Here is a 27,389-nt window from a genome sequence, read left to right on the forward strand (position 1 = left end):
AGCCGGAGATCACATCACATCTCAGCCGGGGGGGGGGGGGGGGGGGGGGGTCCGGGTCCCTACGGTGTGGGTTCTGGTCCTTGCCCCTGAGCGCTGGGCCCCGCTAAATTTCCAACTGTGGGCGAGACTGGTCGGGCCATGTTTACAACACCTCTTGTGGACCCCCTCTTTCCCTGGGTGTCCTCCTCCTGGTCGGGGACAGCTGGCCCCTGCCTTGCTCATTCCTGGACCAACCGTGGGCCGGGTGGATGGCTGCCTGGAGAACGGGGCGGGTCTCGCTTGTGGGGTCCTGGCTCTTACCTGGGGTTTGGGATGCCCAGAACTCCTGGGTGGTGGTGGGGTGCTTGTCTGGGACTGTGGGGGCTCTTCTGGGGAGGGGCCCCGCGTTGGGCCCTCCCAGCGGAGGGGCTGCTCTCCTGTTTGGGCCAGAGCTGCACTCTCTGCCCCCCCATACCTCCATGTCTCTGGCTCTGGGGGCCCCCGTGGCGGTCCTGTTGGCCCTGGCTTGGGTGGCGGATGTGATCACCCGGGGGGCAGTTGTTCTCTATCTGCTGCTGTGCGGGTGTTTGGGGGTCTGGCTGCCGCTGCTGCGGGGGTCTTGGTGTGGTGATGGGTGGGCAATCTCCCTCCTTTTTACATTCCATCATTCATTTTAGAGGAACATAAACACTCACTTGAGCACAGGTGTTAGCTCACCTTTGCACTAATATATTTCACACTAGTTGGTTTGAAGGCAAAAGTATGCGTGTGTGAACAGTATTTGTGTTGTGTACATGTTGACATGTGAACATTTTTGGAGCCAACAGGTGTGTTTTTAACATTTGAGTGTGTGTGTGGACAGGCCCCGCCCTTATGGACCTGTATTACATCTGAACCTCACCGTAACGAGTATAACAATCCAGAAACTTGTTGCTTTATGCTGCTTCATGGTTTTACCTCCCCCCTTTCTATAATCACCCTTTATCCCCCCTTCTCTAACATCCCTCTCTCTTTTTCCCTCCTTTCCTTTTCCATCCGGTCCAACACCAAAGATTTTCAAATACGATTAAAATGAATGAAGTTTGGCCTCGATTACAAAAGGGGTTTATTCAGACATACCTCTGGTTTGTCTGAAGATTCAAAACCCCTGTTGTTAAAGTAAAATATGTCCAACACAAAAGGCCTTCAGCTCTTATCTGTTTGCCCAGCTTTTGGACAGGACAAGGACAGGAAAAAAAAAGAAAAACATGGAATAAATAACTTCTTGGAAAACCGGCAACCTTTCTTATGCAACCTAGATAATAATATTTAAATTCTGATAACAAAATGGGAGGCAGATTTGAGGATCAGCACAGTTCAAAGCTTCTGGTCAGAGATTTGTCTAAACACCTTTAATTGACAGAAAGTCCAAACTTGCAACTAATCCAATTTAAAACTCTTCACAGAATTTACTACACAGGACAGAGGGTGTTCAAGGTGGGTCTCAGAAACAGACATTTGTGAGCAATGTGACAGTAATTAATTACTTGCATTTACTGTGGTTCTGCACACCTGTTAAGGCTCTCTAACAACAGGTATGTGCTGATCTATCAGTCTGGCTTAATGTTTCAATCATGGCTTCACCGTCACTTTGTGTGCTTGGTGACATGTGTGCCATCGATACAAAGGGAGGATTAGTATCTATCACTTTCATAACTCTTTGTGTAGCAAAAACAACAATTTTACTAAATTGGAACAACTAGAAATGTATAAATGTAGGTCAATGCAGGAATCAGCTGTTTATTCATAACAGCTTGGAAAAAATGTCACCCCAAAGTTCAAGTAACTTGGAAAGAAGTGAGTCTCTCTGGTCTCCCATAGTTAACTCACTTCAGCACCGCTGGTCGGGGAGGTCTGGTTCCTGGGCGGGATGCTGCGTGGTCTTCTTTGCTAAGGCGTGGGGGGGCATGGATGGCACGATTGGGTGGGAGTCTGGCTTGACTTGGGGGCTGAACATTTTGCTGGCGCCAGATGGGCCACCCATCTGCACCTGGGGTTGGGATCACTCTTTCTCTGGCCCGGGGACGGGAAGGGGCAACCATCTTGGGGCCCACGGTTGCTCCGGGGGACATCTTCCATGGCCGTGGGGTTGTTCCCTTCCTAGGCTGTCTGTGTGTGTGTGGGTGGGGGTGGGGGGGGGGGAGTCTTATAGGTATCGGACCTTGGAGGTTTGGCGGGTTGGGGTCTCCAATAAGGCAATCGTGAGGGTCCTGACTGGTCAAGCTGTCACAGTCCTGTCAGAGCCTGACAAACACTCTCGCAGGGGCGGCGCTTGGGTGGGGCCTGGGCTTGCCCCTGGGGCCAGCTATCTTTTGGCTCCTCTCTCTTTGTGTGGGGTAGGGGGTGTTAGGCCTGGAGGATTGGCTCTCCTTTTGATGGGGCCCCTGCCGTCACTGCCAGCAAGCAGGAGATGTCTTCTCAGCGTCCCACCCACCAATTTTAACTGCACCTTAGACATTTATGGCCTCTTAGTGGAAGGGTGTTTGGACATTACTGAGCAATCAGGCGATGTCCTCTCAGTGCCCTGCCTGCCGATTTTAACTGCACCCTTTACTACACACACCCCTTGCGTCTCAACAATCTCCACTCCATCACACACACACACACACACAAACAAACAAACAAACAAACGCACAAACAACAAAAGCCTTATACAAGGAAGGTGAGACCTCTGATCATCTGTCCCCTACCCCATCCCTGGTGGGGGGAACCAGACCCTCAGCAACAGGGGCTGTGTCCCTTGGGTGCTGGCTTCCCGGGCCGGGCGGACCCATCTTTACAGAGGGAGAGGGATCCCTGAGTTCTCTGGTGGGACCATGAACCGGTTATCATATCACATCCGGATGTTGGTCCTTGCCCTTGAGCGTTGGCCTCATCCAAAATTCCAACTGTGGGTGAGCCTGGTTGGGCAATGTTTACTACACTCCTCAGGAACAGAGGTGGGCGGCCCCTGACTTGCTCCCTTTCCAACCTCCCGCAGGGTGGGAGTGTGGTTGCCTGTAGCATGGGGTGGGTCTCCATGGGGGGACCACGGCTTTTGCCTGGGATTGGGGAGGGGGATGCCCATAACTCCCAGGTGGTGGCTCTCTGGGGATGGGGCCCTGGCGGGGTAGAGGACTATCCTCCTGGCTGGACTGGGACCTGCACTCTCTGTGCTCCTGTGCCACCCTGCATTTTGGCAGTGGGGTGGTTCTATTAGCCCTGGTCTGGGTGTCTGGCTTGACTGATTTTGTCGGAATCTACTATACCATGCCAATGTCGGGGGGGCCCTTGCTACTGCTACCGCTTCAGTGGGGATCTCGGTGTGGGGACGGCCGGGCACTCTCCTTTTTTTTGCACTCCATTATCCACTTCAGAAAACATAAACAACTGCCTGAGCCCAGGGGGGTATTCCAGAAAGCAGGTTATGCTAGCTCCCACGGTAAGTTTAAGGCTAAGGAAGTTGATAACCTCAGCTTTCGGTTCCAGAAATGGAGGTATGTTTCAGGGTAGGTCAAGTTGCCATGGCAACTCATGCTCTGAACATAACCTGGTCTGGAGCAGGTGTAGTTGAAGGTTACTTTGTTTACAGACAGGTGAAGCAGCATGCCGTGTCCATTTGAAGATGATTTAGTGGATGAAGAAGCTCAGATAATACTTTTTCCACCATGAAAGGGTGATAAGACCACGTATGGATGTTGGAAAAATAAACTTTTTTACTTTGATCTAACTTAATTATTTGCTTCAGTTAAGATAATTAAAAATCTTTTTTTTTGTTTAAGTCAGTTTAAAAATAACACGTAGTTTTCAGACAGTTATTTTGCTTTCATTCAAATTAATTCAATTAAGTAGGTGTAACTTTGGTGCTGCTGTTAGATCGGCACCGCAAGGGATTGTGGGATATCATTCCCTTTGCCTGTCTGGACGGATTTGGGTTTGTGTGGATTGTAGACCAAATGTGTTTAGTTGTTTAGCTGTTTTACTGTGTTTTACCGTGTTTTGCCAAATTATTTTGTCCTACTTTGCTCAAGTCTCTGCACCATGAGGGAGAGGGAGGAAGAGGATGATGAGTTTATATAGCACGTCCACAGTCTACTGGTATGTTGACAATGTCGGAAAATTCCTAAATGAATAAACATACAATGAACTTACTCTTTTGTTCTTTTTATTGTTATAAAAGTTAGGATCTGCCGGCTCAAACTTAGACATATGAGAGTTCAAGAATTTTAATTCATTACGATGGAAAAAAGATTACTTGAATTGGAGTAATATGACATTTAGTTAAATAAATATGTGAATTTGAGTTGTATTAACAACTATTGAGGTTTATAGATGCAAGAAATTAGGTTGAATAAATTTAACTCAATTACTTGTTAACAATAGAAGTAATTCATTTAAGTTGGCAAAATTGGATAAGTTATAAATATATATATATATGCGTCACATGAAAATGGAAATAAGATCAGAAACTCGTGCGTTTACTTTGTCTGTTCTTCTACTACAAGCAGAAACTCTTTCTTTTGCGGATGCAGCCGTATTACTTTTTTGATGGACGTATAATCTTCATACGCCGTCATGAATCTCAGACTCTGTCTCACTGAAGTATAGCGCTTTCTGTTTTTCTCCACGCGTTTCCATGGTGACTCTGGAAATCGGCGATCCATTGAGAATGTCTTTATGTACCTGCAGTGCACGTGCATTAACCCAGGGTTACCAAGTTGAGCGTAATTACGCCAACTCATATCCGGTCTTTTGGAACCGACATACCCAGAATAAGCAAGTTCAGGCGGATTTCAGCCAGAGTTCAGGCTTAATGTCAGGCTAGTTTAAACATGCTTCCTGGAATACCCCCCAGGTGTCAGCTCACCTTTGCACAAATAGTGTGTGTGACGGATTGAAATGCTTTACATGTTTTGGTTTGAATGCATATGTGTGCGTGTGAACTGTAGTTGTGTTGAATACATCTTGACATGATTGTATGTGAAGATATTTAGAGCCAACTGGTATGTTTGTAACACTTGAGTATATGTGGACAGGCCCCGCCCCTTTTGACAAACATTTACACCAGAGAGTAATGATAATAATCCATCTTGTTGCTTAATGATTCTAACCCCTCACCACCTCTGTAATCATACTCCAGATTTCCTTAACTTTTCCCCCTTTATCCCTTTATTGCCTTTATCCCGCCTCTCAAATATCCCTCCTTTCTTTCCTCTTCCTCTTTTTCATCCAGTCCAACCAAAAAAGGGATACAAATGAAATCAATTTACATGAAGTGTAGCCTAAATTACAAAAGGGGTTTACACAAATACACCCCTTGCGTGTCAGAAGATCCAGAACCCCATGTGGTAACAGTAAAATATGTCCAAACCAAGAGGCCTTCGGCTACTATCTGTTTGCTCAGCTGTTGGACAAAACAAGTTAAAAACTAAAAAAGATATATTACAAATGCTTTTTCCAAGATTAACATTCAAAGCAAAACAAACTGTTACAAAGCTAAAACTTAACTGAGGTTTAAGTGTCACAAACACATTGGCTGTACTCGTGTTTGACCACCCTCTTGAAATAGTTCATTAGTTATTTTCCATGACCTACATTGTTCTAAAATGTGGGTGGAGCTTGCCTTTAATGAAAAATCCTGGTTTTAGTTGGATCTATTGTCTCTTTTGTAATTATATTAATGTGATGGGATAAGTGACACAGTTAAAGGAACAAAAACTTCAGATCTTAAGTCATTTAATAGCATTTATGCAAAAAACATAAAAAAAAACTTTATTCCTGATTTACATTCCTGAGTCACATTGGCCTACTGGAGCCAATTCGAGAGGTTGTTGAGCAACAGGCAGGAAACAGCCTGGGCAGGTCACAAGTCCAACATACAGCGATAGAAAAACAACACACTTCTATCCCAAAATCAATTAAATTGTAACACAACAGAGCTAAGATTGACAAGCTTCAAAACAACCCTGTAAAAATAAATAAGATAAAAAATATTTTTTTCTATTTACATGTATTGGTTTTCCTCTATTGATACATTTTTTGGTCACTTTTCACACTGTATGTGTGCAGAAAGGTTGGGAAATGTAGTCAAAAACTGTTAAAACGTATAACAAATTACATTCTGATAACGATCTGCTATTAAGCCTTAACTTAAAATATTGATTCGAAAATTGATCAAAATGGAAACATGAAATTTATCATCAATGTTAAACAGAAAAAGACTGTCAAAATAAAAAAATCTGATAGCATTAGGCTCTATCACAGAGCTAACCTATTTGTTTTACCATCTACATTTGTTTACATATTAAACGTGTAGAGTTACAAATGTTTTGATACATGTCTGCTAAAGTTTTTTTTGGGTGTTTTTATGCATGAATTAAATGTTTATCTTTTCAACCCAACAACAGGGTGTAGCAGTTGCTCTAAGCACACATCTATTGTAGCCATCACACTGCAGAAACGACCGTTTGGGGGAGGGGCACACAGGAAGCCACCATTTGTTGCTTTCCTATTAAACGGGCATTAGAAAAAATACATTAAAAAATGATTAAAATGAAACAAAATTTTGGATAGATTTGTATATGTTTTGCTTTAGAACTTTAATCTTGAAGGATTTTAAATAAAAAAAATATTTGGAAGGAAGAATGAAAAAGATTTAAAATCCATGAGTGAGCAACATCCCTAAAAGAAAATAGCACGTTTTACAGCATAAAAGCACCAGGAAACAAAAAGGGACAGAAAAGAGGCAATTTCCACTTGATCTGCTGCACCCCGCAAAACCATGGTACGATCCAGTAATTTTCCAGGAAACAGGGCCCTCAGAATGTGGGTGGGGCCTAATTTCAACTGGCAGTTGTTAGCTGTTATAGTTTTTCAACACTCACTGTCTTGGTCATTTTTAGGTAAACCTAAAAAACCTTGATTGAAGTCACTGTTAAAAGAAATCTTTATAATCCAAGTCCTTCAGTGGAGTTGCTTCTTTTCGTCCACCATTTGTGGTGGGCACTTCTCTTGTTCAGGGCTCACATGTGTCTGTCATGGAGCTAATCCTGGTTCTCAGCAGACAATATGCAAAATAAATAAACTTGTCTAGAGTTCAACAAAAACAACAAAAAAGAAACAGCCAATCTTATTATTTTATATAGCCCTTTGAGAAAAACAAAGGGCACAAGAAAAACATTAATTCTTTTTGTCCACACTGAGCTGGTTCCGCTTTTTTTTATTCATTTTTTTAGTCCAAAATTTGATTTAGCTACATTTGATTCATTTAAGAAGATTAATTGATGGATTTTACTTTAGACACATTGTGAGTGGAACCTAAAATAAAAACACTAAACGCGTAATTTAACATTTTTACTTCATCACACTTCACAATTGTATTACATTCAGCATGTGCTATTGGTAGCTAGCCTGAATGTTCACATTTCATTGGTCAAGTCTGTGTCCACATGTGTGTGATGTGTTAATTCAATGTGTTGCTGCCAAAACACACAGTCGGCTGAACCAGCAGACTACAGAGGAGATCTTTTGGGGGAGGGGCACACAGGAAGGCAGTTTTTTTTTTTTACAGATGTTATCTTCTATATAGAACTTTAAATGAAACCAAAAAGAAGTCCAATTTGTCAACCCGTTTGTAATTCTTGAAGCTTTAAGACTGAGTTTGAAATGAGATAAAATTTCATACAACGAAAATGTTTAGAATTTTTTTTATCTTAATGCTTGTTATGTGAAAAATGCTAAACATTGAGATTTAAAACATAATAATAAAAAATGGGAGAGAAGACAAAAATTTGGCAAAGCTAAAAAGGCAACAAATGGATTTCCGCCCCCCTGTAGTCAGAATTGGTATGTCCCGGTATTTTTCCATGAGGCACTGTTCCATGATGTAGGTGTGGCCTATTTGTAACAGTAGCATTCAGCAGTTTTTCTTTTTGTGGTTATTCTTTTTTATGTAAAGTAAAAACAGTAAAAAAAGAAACAAAAAAAACCCCCAAGTGTTGGGAGGACTAGTGTGCAGCTACGAAACCAGGCGCTCAGAGCTCGGAGAACAGCAGAGACAGAAGTAGTGCTGAGCTGTTTGTATGAGACAATTTTTTTTTTTTTTTAAGTTAACGCTTTACGTCAAACTCCAAAGGTTTTCATGTCTGGGTAACTTTCTGTGCAATTTTAATATACCGCTCTGTGTTTTAGAAATACTTCTGGTAGTGTTTAATAACGTAATAAAAACAAAAAGATACCATTGGGGGGTACATTCAATCGTATCCTGCTTAAATTCACAGGAAATTTAGGCAAAAATAGTGTATGTTGAGTCAAACTACATTTCTATACTTTATTCCTTTTAGTTATATTGACCTCACTAGTTTCCTAAACTGTTAAATCAGTAAGAAATTTGGCATAAAGTGATTCATTTGTAGTGACAGCTGTTGAGGACTTTTTGCTAAGAATCGTCCAAAGGGGATTTGATATTCAATAACCCTTTAACACCTGTGATGTCGCCGGCGACACCGAAATACCACACGTTCTTTGACATACTGCACGTACATCTTTGACTGTTTACGCCGTTAACGTGACTCATCTGATTCTGACGCAGAGAAGAGAGGCCCTTCATATCGGCTCTGCACTTTACGAAGAGGAGTGTGGCATGAGGACGTAAAAGCGCTTTTTCTCCGCAACAGAATGAGCTGATTTACGTGGATTGCCAAAGACCGTCACTACCAAAAAGTATTTTTTGCTAGCGCTCCAGAATCCACTGGAATTAGGTTTAACGGTTGAAAAGTTAAGGTAGTCGAAAGAATGTAAACATAGGAACTAAAGCTGGGGTGTAAAACAGTTAGAGAAGCAGTGTAGATATAAGAAAAGTGAACAAGTTTAACCACGTTTTGGCAGAAAACATAAAGACTATTCACTTTTTGACTAAATGAGAATAGATTTTCATTAAAAAATATACGATATTCATGTTGTGTCATTTGCTGTATTTATTTAAAAAAGAAGGCAGAATCGTGTCGTCATCATTTTATCGTCCTTTGGGTTCAAGAGAGTCTGACATGTTTGCTTCACTTCGACAAAAGGAGAAGTAAAAAAATAATGGATGTAAACTATTATTTTTTGCTTGTAATTTTTTTTCCCAGCACTTTAGTATGAGCAAAAAAAGTATAAACACAACAGAATCTACGATTTCTTTTTCATGAGCAAACTTTTTTTGGGCAATTTCGAATACAGATCCCTGTTTTTGTGGCATGCAAGTGTTCCATCATTGGTAGTCTGTTGTGCACACAAATCTATGCTATGTAAGGCATTCTGACATGTTAGAAGTGCGTTGTTAGTGTGTAACTTATCTACCTGTAACAATGCAAGAAGCTCATAAAAAGGCACAGATCTAATCTGAAGGCTGCCTTCCCTTTGACTACCACTGCACTCCATGTCTAGTGTGCATGGTTGTGTGAGAGGAGAGAAACCACCAGGAAAGGAAGAGTGCAGCAATACACTAGTACTCCTAATCACATGTATTTTGTAGTAGGTACGTGCACGGCGCTAGCAATGACACAGACTGCAGTTGATGAGATGGTGGAAAGTATTTATTGAGTCCAGGAGCGGCCATTTTGACACCAATAATCAAAGCTACAGAATGTTCTCCCTCTGCTGGACTGATGTGGAACTACAACTTTTTTGATATAAAAGTGAGTCTACAAAATGGCTGTCCTGTGTGACAGAGATCAGAGGATAGCTACAAACAACATACCCCGTCCACGTGAGGGATTAGTTTCATTGTTCTAGTAAAACATAAAATAAAGCTGATCTATATTTTTCTGCGCTTAAATCTCTAAACAGGTAAACGAGGAGCAAACCCCGAAAAGGTTTCTTTAAATCTGCTGGATTAACCCACGGGGCAGTTCAAATTTAATATTAAATCCATATTATTTAACTGTTTGTAATGTAGGTTAGGTCCGAATTCCTCTCCTACTCTCTCCAGCTACTACAGAACTATGTAGTGTGGGACAATGGATTTTAAAGCAATTTGAACACCATGCTAACTATTTTTTTAAAAATGGTAAATACAACGTTGCAGATTCCTTTTTACAAAGACAAATTATTATTAATTTAAAAAAAATTGAAACACTTATTCTTTCAAATGAAAAATCGTTCAAACGCAGAACATCGTGGTCTACATTTGCCAATCTAGTGATCATCGACGTAGATTGGTTTACAGCAGTGACTTCTGGGATATTTCTCTAGCCCTGGATTTTGGATTCGGACAACTTTACAAAATGGGTGTCCATATACCCCCCCCCCCCCCTTTTTTTTAGGCTCTTCTTCAAGTAACTCCTCCCTCTGAATAAGTCCCTCCCCCTCAGCCGGGTATTAGTCTGTGAAGGAGAACTCGCTCACCCCTCCCTCCCTCCCTCCCTGCCACATGCTAATGTGGAGCTCACTCTAGTCTGTGCCTGCGCTGCTGGCTCAATGAGGCTCTAGCATCCTGCAGCTCAGCTTCTCCACACTGAGGTGCTGCTGCTTGAACACACCAACAGGGGTGAGTCCTCCTCAGCTAACCCGTACAAACCGACCGCTCAAGTTCTGGAGCCGTCCATACGTACCTCAGCGGCACTGGGCATCAACTTCAGCGCCTCAACTGGTGGAGAGGCTTTGAAAAAAGAACCCCAAGGAATACTGAAATTCAGGTCGCGACGCTCGGCGCGAGCGGCTGAGGTCTATCATCGTCCAACCCCCGCCGCAACGACTGCTGACGTCACACCAGTTTTATTTCTCTGCCTCGAAAAGAGGAGGAGCCTATTTTCGAGTTGATCCGACGGTCGGTTGAGACCGCGACCACCGCGATCCAGGCTGTGTGGCACAACCTCTACCCTTCTCCCGCCTGCATGTTAAAAGGAGAAGTTACTGTCACAGCAGATCCCTAACGGGTTCAGTAGATTTTAAAGGTGATAACAAAGAGAAGAGACGGAGCCGTGTGAAAAAAGCGGGAAGAGCAGTGGATAGCGCTCATCAGGTGAGTAACGGTACTGCATGTATGTAGCTTGTTAGCAAAACACCTCCTACCTTTTAGCTGTGATGTTTCTGCTTTTTTTGAAGCTGCAAAAAAAGTGGGCTCACAGACACTTGCATATAAGCACTATTTATGTTTTGATTTTTTTTAAGTCTGATTTTCTGTATTTTATTATAATTATTTTTATATTAATGTAGTTGTGGTTAAAACTATCGGAAAATGTTGCTAGCTAGCTAGTACCTGAAACTCGTATAAAAAAGAAATATTCATTTTTGATTTCACCCAATGAATCTAACTGTAAAATTATATTAGGTTTAGAATCGAACATTTCCAAAAGGTTTTATGATAAATTTGATTTTTGATTTTATCTTGAAAAAATTTGTAGAACTTTTTTTCTCATTTATTTATCGTTAAATCATTTTTACAATTGCCATGGTTGATGTTAAATTGTTTATTGCCAAAAATAGATTAGCAGACTTTATGTACTAAATTTGGCTAACAATTTTTAACAATATATATAAATTGAGTAGTTTGGCGATTAACTTTAATTATGATTTCGTAGAGAAATATTATTTTCTCAAATGCAAGTTTTCAGAATTTTTTATGTTGTAATGAAAATGCTGAATGTGTCCGCTGATAATTGCGTTGTCAACCGCTGCGTTGACAATGGAATTGAAACATCCTGCAAAGTAAATAAACATCGTTAAATAGATATAAATATTAATATGCACATAAATATGTATGCATCCTATGTGGTATTGGTCTTAAAAAGAGCACCAATTTTGCAGCGGTGACAGTAAATGTAGAGGTACAGAAAAGGTTGAGATTTATAAAACTTCATCCAAATGCAAAAGAAACATCAGGATTGTTTAGAATGTTCGCATAAAGACAAAGAACATTCTTCACAACAGTTAACTTACATAAAAACCTAAAAAAATAAACAAAAAAGGGGGATTACCCTGGAAAGACACAAAACCTAGCTAAACTACAATGGAAAAAGCTGCATCTACACCATGCTCCCCTCTTGGTTCAAAATGGTACAACCCAGTAATTTTCCATCCGCCACAATGCACTAGAATGTGGGTGTGGCCTAAAAGAAGTGTCAATCTGTGGTCGAAACGTGTTTTTTGTTGTTGTACAAAACTACAAAAACAGTGTGTAGCTGTTTGAACTCTAATGTAGTGATGTGTGTCAAGCTTTTTTCCTGCAGCAAAAAGCCTTTGAGTTAAATTACACACATTTTCAGATAGAAAAATCACAATCTATTCATTCATTTGTTGAAAAATAATCAAAGCTAGCAGTTCCAGATATTCTATCACTTTTTCTGAAACTGCTTTGGTCTTGGCTATATTCCCCTCCCCCACGTCTTTAGTTATCTGCCTTAATGTGGTGCATTATCCTAGCCTGGTGCTCTGGTTTTTTTATTTCTTTAAAGAGGAAGTACTCTTTTAAGTGGTGCCACCCACTTTTTAAAAAGCTGTTTTGTAAATTTTTTGTGAAAATCTTTGACATGTTCTAATGCGTCTTAAACAACAGGTGATCAATCTATGTGCAAAAGTTTACTACATTTGTGAACATAATTGTCTATATTCACACAAGGGAGATTTTTGTTTGTCAGCTAAACTGACACATTCGGTACAAAAAAGTTGTTTGTCAGGCCCACTAGTCTTGTTTTTACAGCTATGTTATCAAATTTAAACTAGCTGTCTATAGCTGCTAACCTGTGACCACTATGTGTATACTATCAAACTCATTTGCTTAAACGGCACTCTGGAAAAAATTGTGTTTCCTGTGTTTTTAGCATGTTTTTTGGCATTTTTCCAATTATTGAGGACGTATAAAATTAAGCCTAAAATAGCGACGAAGCAGATGAAAAAGATCCATTGGGAAAAAACCTGTGCAAACTACTTGGATCCGTGGACGTCTTCTTTTTCCTCGTCCACGTTGGCATCTGGTTCAGAACTGTACGCCTGGATAGCTCCACTATTGTTCACCACTTTTATTGCTCTGCTTATGTTAGATCAGGGTGTCGAGGGCTGTAAGGTATAGGGTTGTGCCGATGCACGATACCATCGTCCATTGTGATGCCACGGCCCCGCCACGTTGCGAGTCGACACCATAAGCCGCAGTGACATGTGCAAAATATCTTGATGGGATCAATGGTCGGATTAGAATCCAACCGTGTACATGGCACAGAAAAATGTTTTCAGAATATAACAAACGTTCACTAAGGTCACACTTTCGGTCGGAATAAATCATTCGCACATGCGCAGTAGGGTTTGAAAAACCGGAAGAGGATATAAGTTCCGCCGAGCGGCTATTTTTTTTCAAAAACTTTATTGAATGTAACAATTCAATACAAAACAAGGTTAAACAGCGCTGAGCGGCTATATACATTGACATGTCAGCTCGGTAATATACGAGACGATCTTCTAAACGTGCTTTTAATAATGTTACGGTTATTATGAAACACCTGTTCGCTCATCATTTGAATTTTAATTCGTGTGGTCAGTGCTTTTTCTGAATGGAGCCGGAAAGACGCCAGGATTCGCAGTATGCTAACACGGGCTAACAACATTAGCTTTGGGTGACGCTGCATCTTGGCTGCACGTAAACATGTGGGAATAACATCAGCCTTTATTTAGTCGGGACACGACTAAATAAAGGCTGATGCTGATACGAAACACAAATCCACGTGATTGTTTGAATTTTTTCTAAGGACTGAGCGACATTTCTGCTTTGAAGCTCAAACCGCTGTGAGTGCTGACGATCCGAGCTGTGCTCAGACACACACTTTTAGACCCGGTTCTGAGTTTGGTAGCTCGTACCCGTAAAGCTGCGGGACGGATCGCAGTCTTAAATCTCCCACACATACCGCTCATGTAACAAAGCATCATCCCCCCCCATCAAACACAAAGCTGTAAGTCCGCGCTCCGCCGGTCCACTTGACTAGTAAAATGCGGGAGCGGACCACTTCTCGTCTATTTTGTTTGTTACTTTTTTTGTTAAAGTCACTTCCCTCAGTTTATACTGGATGATCGCGGATGAGTCATTATTTGGGAAATAAAATAAATAAAGTAATAAAGTAATATAACGAATAGCAATTATATAAGAACGAAAAATGTAAAAAATAGCCCCCCCCCCCGACGATATCATCGTCCATCCCGATGGTTGACAGCAAACATCGTCAACGGCCAATTTAGGGGACATCGCCCAACCCTAGTAAGGTAGCAAGAGAGAATGTGAATAGATTGATTAAGGCGAAATGGGGGTGGGCTTACTACACGCCAAAGGTCCCGCCCACAACTCAAATGTGAATTTTTAACAACCTACTGCCGCTTTTCGGAAACTGTGTTCTAGAAGACAAGACACGCTTTTTATTTGGGCTAAAAACAGCTGAATAATCAAAGAGCACTGGGTCTTTAAGTTTTTGTTAATTGGATGAGGGAACTGGTTTGCTTGACTTTAAATGCACCTGGCCATAAAACCACAAATTCTAGTTAAAGTCGCATTGTCTTAAATAATATTTGTGGATAATTTACTATTTTTTCTTTCGAATGCCATGTTAGGTGTATAGCTTTGTGCTCTTGTACCAAAGAACAGACTTTTTGCGACTCTAAATGCACATTGATAATGTACGTGTTTGATATAGCACAGTCTATTATCTGTGTAGCTAACATGGCTGCATTAAGCCTGTTTTTCTTCTGTTAGCACATTTCTTGCTATTCCTTTTAAATTAAATCACCAGTTTTCTATGCTTCTCGAATTTTTAGAGAGAAATAACAGCATAGTTTCTTCTAAAAGCTTTTGACTCTTGTCGGAAATCACGATTGATCTACTAATCAAAAACGCACAGCTACAGAGTTGCTTGTTAACCATTTCTAGCACTTGTGATTAAACAATATATTTTAAAATGGGCATTGTAGAATGGAGGAGCGTGTTTTCTAAGTGCTGACGCTGAACTTTATAGCCTATGAGACATGTTCTATGGAGTTTTAAAAAAGTGTTTTTCTTTTCTTTTAATGGTAATCTGATGGACTAGATTTGGTTCAGGTGGGACCAGGGGCCTCATTTATAAAACTTTGCGTAGGATTTGCGTCAGAAGTGGCGTACGGATGAAACATAGGATGTGCGTACGCACAGAAATATTCGGAGTTATAAAACCGTGCGCACGCACATCCTACGCATCTTTCTCTTAATAAATCACAACCAATTCTAAATGCTGCGCAGCTTTTGCGGCCTCATGACACGCCTATAGTTGCCCATAAATAGTCTGTGAAACGCCCACAAATGAATATTCATTGATTGCGAAACCATGCCAAACACGGAGAGAAAATCAAAAAAACGTAACTTCACTCAATGTGAAGTAGAAGTTATCGTTGATGAGGTGGAAAAGAGGAGAATAATGTTGCTTGGAGGGCACAGTGTGGGCATTACTAATGCCAAAAAGGCACGTGAGTGGCAGACGGCGGCAGACGCTGTAAATGCTGCAGCCTCACAACCTCGGACCGTGGCCGAAATAAAAAAGAAAAGGTCGGACATCAAAGTCAAGGCAAAAAAATGTCTAGCGCTGAACACCCCCCCCCCCCCCCCCCACACACACACACACACGTGGGGGGGGGGGACACCGGAGCTGACCCCTCCTGATGAGAGACTGGCGGCAATAATTGGGGAATCCCTTTTAAGTGGAGTGGTGACTGAGGCGCAGGGGGACACCGACGCGCCAGATGCACCGGGTGACACACCCCCAAAAGCCCGCAGAGGAAGTCGGAACCGGCTCATAAGCCACTCGTCCTCGTTTGCCAGCAAGTCTCCTTGCTGTCTAAAGATGCGTTCACTCCGAATTCTTCCATTTGCCACATCTTCTAAGAGCGCAAGATCAGCCATTGTGCGTCATTACGCATTGTGATGGGGCATTTTATTTCCATCCATTTAATTACATCTGACAAGCTGCAGATGTCGGTAATAATCGACGTGGAAATGGGAAATTGATCAGCGCAAATGTAATTTCTTGTTGCTTTCTGAATGGTCGAGACATACGCCATACATTGTTTCATCAAAAATAAAACAAACTAAAGGCATATGCATGAATACCATAATTCCGTAGCTTATGAAGAAATGTTTTACTATGAAAACAACTTTCCCTAGTGGACAATTAATGCATCTCTCTCTATCTATCCATCTGTCTGTCTGATTGCACCTATATCTGCTCCGCCAGACGGACACATTGACGGGAATGTCAGTTTTGTACATTATTTCGCTCTGTTAAATATATTATTTATGAGGATAAATTGCACAACATGCCAATATTGCAGAACATATTTCACTTTTCTTTTTCCAAATAAGTGTTCATTTGAATTTCTGTTGTAATTTTCGTTTGATTTTTTTGTTTTTGTTTGTTTCACTGCTTATCGGTCCAACGGGTGTTCGTGTAGGCTGTTAATTTTAAGACTTGCTTTGTGAAGTCTTCATGTTATTTATGAGAGGCAGTATTGTCATTTTCACTTTCACGTGTTTCTTCCATCTGCCGACGGCGTCGCCGTTTCTCATTTCACCCGTTTTTGTGCGTACGCCTGGGTCAGAGCTTGCGTGAAGGACCGCACATTTTCCCGTCAAGTTTGCTTTTTATAAATCTCAACTATTGCGTAGAGAGTGGCGTACGCCTTCTTTTGTGCGTACGCAACGTTTATAAATGAGGCCCCAGGACTACTGTCCCCATCCAACTGCATTAGGCAAGTTAAAAAAAATGCTGGGTTAGGCTTCATTTCAAATAAAGTAGGCCTGCACAATATACCGCAAATTTATCGTTATCGCAATATCCAGCTCTGCAATATGCATATCGCAAAAGACGGCGAATATCGCAATAAATCGCAAACCCAAAATGTGTTAAAACAATCTTCTAGCAGCTTGAAGCATTTAACGAATCAAATAAATCCCTTTATGCTTTGACCAATCAGATGGAATCCTTCCCATTGTTGACCAATCAGATGGAGGCCTATTATGTTAACCCTGGTCCTGAAGAGCCTCAACCCTGCCTGTTTTCCAGCTCAACCTTAACCAGCTTGCTGTTGATTGGCTGACTCAAGTGATTTCACCTCCTGATTGACTGAACACACCTGATTTTGGTTATCATTATCGAGCAGTCTAGGGAGAATTGGAAAACAGACAGGGTTGAGGCTCTTGAGGACCAGGGTTAGCCACCCTGACGTTTGTCCCCCATGTCGATGAGGGTCATTTGGAGTATAATTTTTAAACTGTTGCAATGAAATGGGAATGATGTTTTTGTTTATTTTTCTATTTGTTTATTTACCGCAAATTTATCGTTATCGCAATATTGATCACTAATATCGCATATCGCAAGTTTTCCTCATATCGTGCAGCCCTAAAATAAAGGAACATAAATTTGCTGTTGATTTCAAAATGCGAGGAGGTTTATGGATGTGGTCAAGGAAGACATAAAAATGGATGATGTGAGCAGGAAAAAGGCAGAGGATAAGGTTTGGATGGAGGTCGATGATATACTGTGGTAACCCCTAAATGGTGGAAAACAAAAAGGCAAAGAATAAGAATTGCCTTAAATAAAATGGTATAAGGCTTTTCTAGCAAAGCAGCCATGTTGTATAGTTTAGAGACAGTGGCAGTGTTGGATGTTTTGTAGATACATGCAGGGAAGCAAATTTTGAAAGGAGAAACGGCGATTAATGCAGGACTCGATGATTGTTTGTTCATTCATTCATTCATCTTCTAAACCCGTTTTGTCCCTTTCGGGATCCTGGGGCTGCCGGAGCCTATCCCGGCCACTCATGGGTGAAGGCGGGGGACATCCTGTACAGGTCGGCGATCTGTCGCAGAGCCACAAATTACACACTCTCATTCAGACCTGGAGGAAATTTGGAGTAGCCAATTAACCTATGAAGCATGTCTTTGGACGGTGGAAGGAAGCCAGAGTCCCCGGAGAAAACAGCAATTCAAAACAGCATATTCTCCCCGCATGCGCGGAAAGGTCCCCCATTGGAGTTCTTTTTCAGGACCCCCATTGGAGCTTGAACCGGTGGCCTTCTAACTGTGAGGCAAGATTGCTAACCTAAGGATTGTTTGTGTGACTGAGAATACTAATCATAGGGTTAAATAGACACACGAGTAGCTGCTGGGACCCTCAAAGGGGGACATTCGAAAGATATTGAAGAGATGCTTTCAAAAATGTGGGAGCAATTTTGGGGGTGCCTGCTTCCTGTGCGAACTATCCAAGGGTTAGGGTTGGCTGCACAAAAAAAATCTATGAAAATATGGGTGAGTGTTTTTGGTGTGAAAGGACTTGACTGTCCGGCAACTATCCTGACAAAAAATCTGTTGAGATGAATTGGATAAAAAACGAGCTAAACTTTCTTGCTCAACATTGGTGTCCTTGTGGGAAAGCCTTCTCAAATGAGTTAAAGCTGGCATTGTGACAAGGTTTAAAGATAAGGAAAGGTCATTTAGTTAATGTGTTAAGGCAGATGGGTGAATGTATTCAGTCAAGTAATTGCATTTCTGAATGAATACAATCTTACCAAGCCAACAACTAGAGCCAGTTGGGTTTGAATAGTGAAATAACGACCAATCCACTACGGTATCATAGTAGTTATATAAACCCATAAGCAAAATCAGGATTTTGACATTTTTGTCTGTTTACATCTCTGCTATTCTATTGGCCATATGTAGAGTGTACAATTTGTATTGTGGCAACAAAGAAGATTACATATCGGAAAACATGGCTTATGTCAAGAGTCGATATCACAAAAAAGTTGGGAAATGAACTTAAAAAATGGATCAACTAGGAGTCATTACAATTGTAGTGCGTCATCAATGCATCTGCAAGTATAAAATATTATTAAAATTTAGTGTGCCTGCAGCATAACTTAGCATGCTAGCAGTGCTGTGACAACCTGTCAGAAAATGTTTCTCAAATTTTATTTATTTTTGCCTACAACTAGAAGCTTAGCGGTTGAGCATATAATTGCTGAATGTTCCCTGCAAACCGCTTCAAAAGAGAAGAACTCCCACAACTATAGAGTAAGAGGGCTGTTTTAAAGGACTGAAGCTAGCAAGTGTTGGAGCTAGCTACGTAGTAGCACAAACAAATCCATTCGAGTTGTTAATCCTTTAACAACAGATGTTGGTTGCAACACTAACACAACACACACCTTGACATACCATAACTCTTCGACCTTTCACACTATCAATGTAAATGAGCTGATTCTGATGCGGAGAAAGCAGCTTTGTATATCGGCTGTACACAGATACGCAACACATTACTATGTAAAGTGTTGCATTACAGAATCAACTGATTTACATGGATTGTGTAAGCACTTTACTATTGTACCCCACTTTAGAATCTGCGCGAAATATGGTAATTGCGTAAACTGTCGAAGAGTTACGATAGTCAAAGGACCGTTAAAGATTTAGCTTTAGCACCAGTGGTCTAAAGGAAAATCTTTTTTGGAAAAAAAATCTTTTGATGTCAATCACATAACCTTCACTCAACATTTTTTTTTGCTTTTTATGTTTCAGTTTCACCAGACTTTCACTACAAGCACCATCCCTCCAAACTTAGAATGGATTCTACCTTTTGATTGGAATGCAGATCAGTAAAAAACTAGGATTGAAGAAAAAAGAATTTGCCAGCGTCTCCCATATGCTAAAAACTGAGAATTACTTATCTTGTGTAAGAACACAGTGGTTTAACGTTGTAACACTGGATAGACCTCACAACTGAGGAAAACACTGGAACATAATTACTTTCTGAAATGCGGAGTAGATGCAGCATTTTGACGGATGAAGTTTAGCAAGCAGTAAAAGCTAAGCTATAATTAAATATTTTTTATTATCGAATAATTGCTCACATTACCAATTTTCCTAATGTATGGCACACCGGATTATAAGACACACTATTGATAAAATTGTCGTATTTTTGAACTTGTAATATAGAAGGCGCACGGATTTAGAAGGCGTGTGAAGCGAGACTAAAAAGTCACAGATAAGTCCGTCAGTCAGACTGCAACTGCGTTCACAGTATCTCTGGAACTTGTCTGTAATATGTTAATCCTGTTAGTGTACTCAAAAAACCTTGTTTGCAACATGTAAAAAAACAGACTGATAACTGTAAAACAAACGTTTTACAATATCACGTAATACACCGCAGTCCATGCATCTTTATAACACCCATACTTGTTTGTAACTAGTAAAAAAACAACAAAACTGACACTTTAATAGGATGCTGTGTTCCTCAAAATTGCTCCAGCATCAAAGAGCACAACCTGATTTAATCCATATAAGGTGCTCCAGTTCATAAGGCGCACTGTCATCACTGTGGATGCTGAATTGCAAACAATGTGGGGCTAAACAAGTATGAAATAAATTGAATTGCACTTTTTTTCCCCACCAATATTGCTTTTCAGTATTTTATTTATTTTTTATTTTCATGGTCAAGGTAGAATAAATCATCATTGTTAGCTTGTCTAAAAGATCTGTATGAAACTGAACAGCTGTGGCCGCCATTTTATGCTGAAACATCCGTTGCCGGCACAGTAGAAGTGGGGGTGGGGAAGTGTTAAGTAAGGAAAAAAGTCTACTGTGACAGGTACATAAAGAAAACACTCAAATTTAGACAGACTATAAAGTAAAGTAGTTTGCTGTTTCAAGGCCAAAGATGGACCTTTTACCAATTAAAAAAAACTTGAATTATAACAATCTATTTGTTTTGAATGGGTTGGTAAAATTTTCCAAATATACCTACTTATTCTTGTTTGTGGTCAGGTTTGTGATTATCTTTCTTATTTCTGTTGTGATCTTTTTGCATGTTTCAGTTTTAGTGCTAAAAATCCCCCTTTTGCAAAATGGTTTAGTCCATCCGTGGCAGTAAAACTCAAGTGGGAAGCACATTGCAGTTGTGGGGGAGGGGTATTGACGCTCTGTTTCTGTTTGAAGACTTGGACTGCGTGGTGCTAGCTATAGCTTGATCATCCAGCCTGACTCTAAATATCTTAGTGATAGCTGAGTGTTGTTGAGTGCATTTTTGTTATTTCAAAATCTTTTCCTCACTAGGACATCTAGATCCTTTAATTAAAAGTTTTTTTTCTTAAAATTTGTATTGAGTTAAAAAGGATTTTCCTTTGCACTCAGTTGTATTGTCTTGAGCCTTTGTACATATCATATTGTGGCTGTATAGCTACAATAAACCCTTCGCTCCATAACGCTAAGGAAAAGGCAGCATGTGCTTGATTGATTCACATGGAAGCTCCTGGGTCTGCGCACCCCTTCCCCCTCCTATTTTTCTTCCCCTTTTTCCTTCTACGTCTCTCTGGCTATTTCTTGGTTTTTGAGGAGGGGGTGGAGGTAGGGGGGTAGACAAAAAGAGCGTACAAAATTTGAGCTACTTACACTTGGAAAGCAATGCGTTAGGGCTTTTGAGTGAGTGTCTGCATTTCACTGTAAAACATCCCCTGTTGGGATAGATTGCCTTTCAATCAGTAAATCCTCACTTTTGGTCTAATTGTCAAAATGTGACTGTAGTGTTTCGTCAGTAGTTTATTGTACAATGCTATGCACTATAATCTTTGAATATATTATTTATTGGGAGTAATGTTTGTGTTGTCTGTATTAGTTTATTTCGTTTGGGGAATTGCAAACTGGAAATGTCTTTCTAGATTTAAGCTTATCGGTTGTAATTATTTTATAGATTTTTTTAATTATGATTCAAAGGTAGAACTATTATGGCACCAGGTATTTTGAAATAAGTCAGTCAATGAAATTCTTGCATTTTTATTCAATTTGCTCTCCTCAATTTCAAACTTCTTATTTTGTTTTAAATTTTCTGGATTGAACAATACGTCATTGTTCACTGGTATGAGTCAGAGTACACTTGTGGATGGAATGCCGCTCTTTTCACATACAGGAAAACTGAGCCGCACTGACGCTCTCAGCCCTGTGCTGTTCAGACTAGCTGGTTAACCTGTTCAGGCATGTTTTGGAAATGACCTCTATAGAAGAAAACGCCAGCTCGATCACTATATATTCCAGGGGTAACATCAAGCTAACATAAATGTGCCACAGCTCAAATGAGTCTTATCTGTGGAAGGATGTTTTCTATCTAATCAAATTAGATTGAAGTCAGTTTTGACATATTTTATAGGTATTTGCGAGTATTGCTTTTGATTGTTCATAGTCATTTTTATTTGATAGTTTTCTTATGCAGCTGAAGGTTGAGATTGTTTTGCTAAGTGTTGCAGTCAAAGCTCTGGCTGTGTACAGCAGACCAGGTGGCCATTTTGAGTTTCAGTGAATCCAGATGCAAGCAGTCAGTGTGGGGGAAGGGAAGACTGCGCACCCTGCGCAGTAATTTTGGAATGCAGAATCTGCCTTCATGAATTGACTTTTTTAACCCAGTGTTTTTAGTCTAAGATTAGTTTACTACTTAGTTGTTTTTATTCCTCCAGTGTTTTAGGAACAAAAAAGCAGTAGTAATAGTAAAGCATTCCCTGTGTCTGAAAAATGTAAACAGATACGTAAACATGTTTGGTATGTACATAAGGGTTTGGGTACTTTCAGATACGTAAACATGTTTGGTATGTACATAAGGGTTTGGGTACTTTAAACATTTGATAACAAGAAGAACAAAGTCGTAGTTCGAATAAGTTGTTTACTCAGAAACCCCAGAGATCTCCAAAACAGTCCACTCAGTGTGGCTTTGAGTGGAATAAGGCTAAAGAAACAGTTTTGATCGTGAGATTCTAGCTTTTTTCTACAATAATCAGACTTCTCAGAACCACAAACCAGAATTTGAAGTGGACTGAAGTGCGGACCTTACTTGTTATGTCCCTGCTCTTTTAAGTGGGCGGAGTTTGCTACATGATCTGCCCTTGCCTGTCCTCAGCATGCTGTGCGCAGCAACACTGGTGGCCATTTTGAGTGTCTGCAGTAGCAGAAGAGGGGGATGGGCAAAGAATGCAGCGTAACTCTTTGTTTACTTTCACAAAAGGAGTATAATAGATTTGTTTTAATTGTTTAAAGACATGACAGAATATATATATATATATATATATATATATATATATATATATATATATATATATATATATATATATATATATATATATATATATATATATATATATATATATATATATATATATATATATATATATATATATATATAGTTATTTATGAGTTTTATTACAATTAAATAAGGAAACAACTATAATTTCTTTAAAGTAGAAAAAAGTATAAAAGTATGAAACCAAAGCATTTATACCAAGTTTATTTTTTTTTTGTTTGTGCCTTTAATGAATAATCCTTGTTTTTTTAAGGATGACACCCCTTCAATAGAATGGTTCAGTCCAGACAACAGCAACCCTCCTGCTGTGGGAGCGGCAGGGTGGATAGTCTGTAATTGTGCCAAGCTGTGCTCTTTTTTTTTTTTGTGCCGTGTGCAGCTAGCACGAGACTGCGCAGCTAAAAAGCGCCATTTCCCCCTCTTGTAAAAGCAACTGGTTTTGAAGGAAAGGCTACCCTTTTTTCAAGGCATTATTTTATATTACCTTGGTAACTTTTAAGCATAGATTAAGGATGTTTATAAGAAATTGGTTACAACATAAAATTTTATTTAAAACATGTTTAAGATATTACTTTTACATTTAAGGTAAAGGGGAGAATTCTATAAAGTTTAGAATTCAATAAAAATTATTGCAAATCAACTTTTTTACCATTAAGTTTAATAGATAATTTCTTATCTTTAGGGTTTGTTTGCCCCTCCCCCACTTCCTCCCCATAGGACATTGGTTCAGCCCATGAAGCTGGGTAGGCTGGTTTACCACAGGCAGAAAGACAGTATGTGTGAGTGTGTGTGTGAGCCTGTGAGTGAGAGAGAGACATAGCAAAAGGAGATTTGCAGGGGTGGTTGGGTGCAGCTGCCTGTGCGTCAATATTTTGGCCGCAGTTAAGCACTGGCTATGGAGCGCTAGCTAAACTCTTACTTGCTTGTATTTTTGTGCCTTTCTTTGCAAAATCTGAATTGGTTTTATTTTTTAATCATAAGGAAATTCTTGTAGGATTGTAAATCCTATTATCAAAGTTTTTTATCCAATTTTTTTTCTTTTTTTAGATTCCCCCCTCCCCCACATTTATCTAAAACTTTGTGGATTACTGTGTATTATTTTTAACAGGAAAATACCTACGTAATAAAGGAGTGATCTTCTAGAGTTAACCATAAAATCTTTTACCTTGCCGTTAAGGGCAATGGTGATGTTGGCTTTTAAACCAGCAGCAGCTACTGCACAATTCGAATAATATGTTTGAACGTATAATTTGTTTTTTTAAATATATGTTTTGTATACACTTTAAAGTGTAATGAAAATTTTCCCCATTTACTTTAGGTAACATAGTAAAATAATTTAGTTGCAGCACATAATCTTTACCTCAACATCTGGAGAATGTTGTAATGATAAACAATTACTGTAATATTTTGACAGATTTCTCATTCTTTGCCCCTTATTGACCAAGATCGTTTTTGTATTAAATTGCCATGACCATCACAATTTTAAAGAATCTAACACATCGTCCCCCACCTCTCGACAGAATGGTTTTGTCCTTGCTGGCTGTGGATTTTTACACTGTGAACTAGTTTGTGCTAGAGCTGGAGGGGGATGGGTGTTGCTTAGCAACAGTCTGTTCACTTCTCTTCTGTTGCGCTGCTAGCTAGTGTTGTTATAAGTAATAATAACCACTCCACAATTTAAGAAGAAAACGGGTGGCATAACACTTGGTGTGTAACTTTAATGGAATAACAATTAAAAATGACAGTAAGATGCTAACAATATAGAATAAAAGTGTGTGTGTATTTAGTTTCATTTTATGGGGAAGAGCACATTTTGTTTGCTTTTCATTGTAAAGTTTGGGAAATTGCTAATACATGCACATAAGCTACACACACTGAAAGCCATACCCCTGTGAAGAACAAATTGGACTAGTCCTGCTACTGAGCCCCTCCTTCTTTCCTCTCTTCTGTTTCCAACCTCTAAGCTGTTCTCTGCTCCTGTGACCAACAAAAATATGGAGGGCCCAATCCAACTCATCTTGCTAAAGCCTGACGTTTGTTTCTAAAGCCTTTTTTAACAGTTTCTCATCACTTAGATGGATTTAAAGCCAAGTTTCCTGTTTTTCTTTTTAAATTTTTTTTTTTTTTTTACCAATTAGCTATGGTATCCTTGCTAGTTAAAAAGGTAAGGGTTTTGGAATTTTTGGGGTTTACATTTTAAAGCAACTTGAAATGTTAACACTTTCCGTTGTTGTAAATATAGTCTTAAATAATATTGTCACCACAAACAAGGTGTTCTGTTAACAAGCGTTTATCGGTAATTGTAACTGTAAAGTTTACATTTCTTAAAATTTGATTCCATTTCAACCCTTTAGTGATGCACGTAAAAGCTTTGTACAATGTCCTGGGTACTCAATATGAGGGAGGGACAATCGTATAAAAGACATCTTGTGCCAAAACAAGACTCTTTTAACATTTTAAATACTGTTAGCATGTTCTGCACACTTTTCAATCAAGATTATATTGCCAGTTTATATATATGTTGTCAAAGGAAAGTTCTTAAGTATCTGGATTTTACAGTTAGTAATTAAAATGCCTAGAACAGTGTGACGCTGCTCAAGTTTAGTGCTGCGTTCACACGGAACGTGAATTGTGCTTCCCCGCGTTTGACACGTGACAAATTTGCTGCTCAACGTTGTCCAAAAATGTCTTCATAAACCTAAAGGCCCATACACACTGGGACAAATTTCGCGCACGATTTTTGCCGACATTTAACGCTTCGTGACTAAACAAAGGGCACCAATGAGAGTGTGCACACCGACGCGAAAAAACGCCACGCATCAAAAAAAACCCGCCTCGGGTTAGTTTTTTTTTTTTTTTTGACACGTCGCGTCAAAATCTATTCGACCAATGAGAACGGCGCTTTTGCACACGTGTCTGGAGCCTCTGAAGTTACAGTAAAACACAACTTGGGGGCGCTCAAACACAAAACTGCCTTGCTGAGCACACATACCAGCGAAGAAGATAGACGCTGAGTTGCATCTACACAGCCGCGAAGAAATAATGACGGACATTCTAAAATATCCCCGAACCAAGCACCAGTTGGAGCAACTGGTGCTTGAAATATTCATGTTTTCTTTGTATGATTCTGACAAGCGCGTAAACACTTGCTCTCTTCTTCTGAGTGAAAAGCAACTTTAAGAAGCGTAAAGTTGCGCAGCGCCACCTTGTGTACAGGAGTATTTCTGTTTTACATTAAGCGCCATCTAATGTCAGGTTATGAAATTGCATTGTCGCTCGGCTCATCGTCAGCGAAAATCGCCTGGGTGTGAACACAAAACACGTGGTGAAAAACGCTGGCGAATAACGTCCCGCAAATATTCGTCCCGGTGTGTACGGGCCTTAACGCTCCCGCGTGTGTGGGAGAAGCTAGTGTCAAAAGTTTTTAGCCTTATCGCTCCATGGAAGCTTTGTCAGTAGGTCTCATTTACAATGCTTGTAAGACATTGATGATGTTGAAGTATCAGATCTGCTTATTTTGAATAGTTATACAAAAACATTGGTAAGCATGCCCCCATGTCTGGGTTCATGAGACCATTCAGAGACTCTCCCAGTATGGAGAGGTTCACAATCTACTACAGGAGCTGGATATGAAAGATTGCTGCTTTCGGTGGTACTCCTGTCTTTCTGTGTCCTAGTTTGACAGTTTGTTGTACGGCATTAGTTCGATGACGGAAAAAATAAGAATAAAGTTAGAGGAACTTTTTATTGTGGTCTCGACGAAAATAAGAAAAATATCATAAAGATGAGGAGAACGATCAGATTCTTCTCCATGTTGGTTTAGGATTCTACTCGCTGATCTCATCATTAACATGTCACTGGCCAAATCATGATTGGTTGTCAGGACACATCTTCGCCAAAATTCAGATATATGAACTCTGGAAATTTTGTGACTCCCAAATGACATCACAACACCCAAAACGTGCTGCTGCCAGACTGCCGCACCATGTCCAATGGTCAAAGCGTGCTGCTGGACCGCTGATTGCGTCCGTACGTTGACTAAACATTGAAACTGGTCACCCCTAAAGCTTGAATTCCATTGGTATCACTGATAGTTTTGTTGGAGCCCTTGGTATTAAGTATTACTTTGTGCATTACTTGAACTGAAGACGTATCTCTATCTGAACAAGTTATCTCTGACAGAAAAATTAAGACGATAGTTAATTTGTTTTTCTGGTTTAACCCTCAAACACTGGAGCTTTAGTTCCAGTGTTGACATTCTTTGGACTACTGCAACTCTTCAACCGTCAAAGGTAATTTGAG

General features: G+C 40.1%; 1 protein-coding gene across 2 annotated transcripts in view; it reads left to right on the forward strand.

Annotated features, from left to right (window-relative positions):
• The first annotated feature begins 10,415 nt into the window (after window positions 1–10,415).
• Window positions 10,416–27,389, forward strand: part of atf7ip (activating transcription factor 7 interacting protein) — a 30,279-nt gene continuing 13,305 nt past the window's right edge. The window contains exon 1 of one of the 2 annotated variants that reach the window (XM_011474379.3): window positions 10,416–10,999. The gene's annotated coding sequence lies outside the window, so the exon portion shown is untranslated. Of the gene's footprint in view, window positions 11,000–25,030; window positions 25,252–27,389 lie in introns of those variants that run through there. The other variant, XM_011474376.2, reaches the window with a different exon arrangement.

Source organism: Oryzias latipes, chromosome 1, assembly GCF_002234675.1.
Source record: "Oryzias latipes chromosome 1, ASM223467v1".
NCBI classification, from domain to species: Eukaryota; Metazoa; Chordata; class Actinopteri; order Beloniformes; family Adrianichthyidae; genus Oryzias; species Oryzias latipes.